This window comes from Octopus bimaculoides, chromosome 27 (genome assembly GCF_001194135.2).
Source record: "Octopus bimaculoides isolate UCB-OBI-ISO-001 chromosome 27, ASM119413v2, whole genome shotgun sequence".
NCBI classification, from domain to species: Eukaryota; Metazoa; Mollusca; class Cephalopoda; order Octopoda; family Octopodidae; genus Octopus; species Octopus bimaculoides.
This window is the reverse complement of record NC_069007.1, coordinates 7,338,173-7,340,201: the sequence shown is the minus strand read 5'-3', so window position 1 is coordinate 7,340,201 and position 2,029 is coordinate 7,338,173. Positions and strand designations below refer to the sequence as shown.

The following is a 2,029-nucleotide window of genomic DNA, read 5'->3' as shown; positions in this document are numbered from 1 at the left end:
AAAAACGCCACCGTTATTTTGTTTTTGTTTTTGCGAAGACATGTTCGTATATATTGTCTAATATTTTTGAAACGAGAAAACGCGGTGTTATTCCTGTTGTGATTTGAACCCGGAACGACACAACTGAATCTTATTAAATCTTCGGATCTTCGGGGTACATCTCTTTAATATCTTTGTCATATCATGGCCCTTCTTAGCCCCAATATATTATTAGGAGTGTTGAGAATTTGACAAGGTAAAAACCACGTTTGCTTAACAACCCTCAGGCATGTTGGACATTTCCGTGGAGTTTATAATATGACGGCAATTAACATCGTAATTAGCGAATATTAATGTGACTAAAGAAAAATGAACGAAAGAAACAACGAAGGAAACAAAGAACTATTTCACGGACCAGTGGTCATACGCTGTATCTCCTGTATTAACTGAATCGAGAAAATTTTGATGGATTTGAATTCGTTGAAACCGGGATTGAACATTCAATTCATGAATTTTTCTTCTCCACAAAAATAAACATTTTCGCACCTTTAAAGAATTTGTGGTTTTACTTTGCTGTAGATCGAACCAATTTTTAAAAGTCAGGTAATTGTAGTATTGTTATTTTATAGCCGGAAAAGGTTTTATGTTCCAGGTAGTACAGCAGCTCCCAAAATTACCTCTCTGCACCTAGGAGCAGGCATACATGGTTGGCTGGATAAGAAGTTCGCTTTGCAGCCACATGACTACTGGGTTCAATCTCACCCTGCGGCAATAGTCTCTGGCTGACCATTGTTCTGGGAGTGGATTTGGGAGACGGGATCTGTGGAAACTTATCGTGTGTGTGCATGTGTGCGTGGTGTGTGTGTGTATATGTTTGTTGTCTTTGTTCCACCACTACCTACAGCTTGACTACCGGTGTTAGTTTATTTACGTCCTCGTAACTTAACGATTCAGTAAAAATAGAATTCATACAGGGCTCTTACGGAAGCAATACCGGGCTTGATAAAAACACTGGGATCGATTTGTTCAAGATGGTGTCCCAGTTTGGCCGCAGTCTAATGATTGAAACAGATAAAGGATAAAATAATTGCTTTGTAATTTAGGGACAAAGACCTGACACCTGAGGAAAGGATTAACTTGATTAAATCGACACCAATACTTGATTGGTACTGTACTTGTCGTCCCTGGATGGGTATGAAAAGCCAAGTGACATCGGTGCGACTTGAACCCAGAACGTAAAAAGCCAAAACAATTATTGGAAGGTATTTTTAAACAAAAAACGTTAACAATTCTGCCAGACTACCAGCCCGTTTAGGCAACTGTAACTTAAGTGCCAGAACAGCTGTTTTGAGGGGAGGGGTACAAATCGATACTTAATTTCTTACGCTCAGTCGGTTATGACGACGAGTGTTCCAGCTGATCCGATCAACGGAACAGTCTGCTCGTGAAATTAACACCTAAGTGGCTGAGTACTCCACAGACACGCGTACCCTTAACGTAGTCCTCAAGGAGACTCTGCGTGACACAAAAGGTGACAAGGCTGGCCCTTTTGAATCACAGTACTTCTCATATTTTGTCAGCTGAGTAGACGGGTGCGACGTAAAACAGTCTCTTGCTCAAGGACACAGCGCGTCGCCGTGAATCGAACTCACGATCTTACGATCGTGAGACGAATACCTTAACCACTATGCCATGTATCTTCACATCTATGTACGTACATAAGGCGGCGAGTTGGCGGAAACGAAGGCGGTGTGCTGGCCGAAACGTTAGCACGCCGGGCGAAATGCTTAGCGGTATTTCGTCTGCCGTTACGTTCTGAGTTCAAATTCCGTCGAGGTCGACTTTGCCTTTCATTCTTTCGGGGTCGATAAATTAAGTACCAGTTGCGTACTGGGGTTGATCTAATCGACTGGCCCCCCCACCCCCAAAATTTCGGTCCTTGTGTCTAGATTAGAAATAAAAATATATATGTTCTTTAATGGCGGTGCCCCTGCATGGCCACAGCTCATGAGGTGAAACTAGATAAAATGAAAATGTGCGTACATACATA

The 2,029-nt window shown here is 42.0% G+C and overlaps 1 long non-coding RNA gene across 1 annotated transcript in view; it reads left to right on the top strand.

Annotated features, from left to right (window-relative positions):
* Nucleotides 1-6: 6 nt before the first annotated feature.
* The window catches only part of LOC106879155 (uncharacterized), a 6,322-nt gene continuing 4,299 nt past the window's right edge, over nucleotides 7-2,029 (top strand). The window contains exon 1 of the long non-coding RNA XR_001410600.2: nucleotides 7-582. This is a non-coding gene — a long non-coding RNA (uncharacterized LOC106879155). The remainder of the gene's footprint in view (nucleotides 583-2,029) is intronic.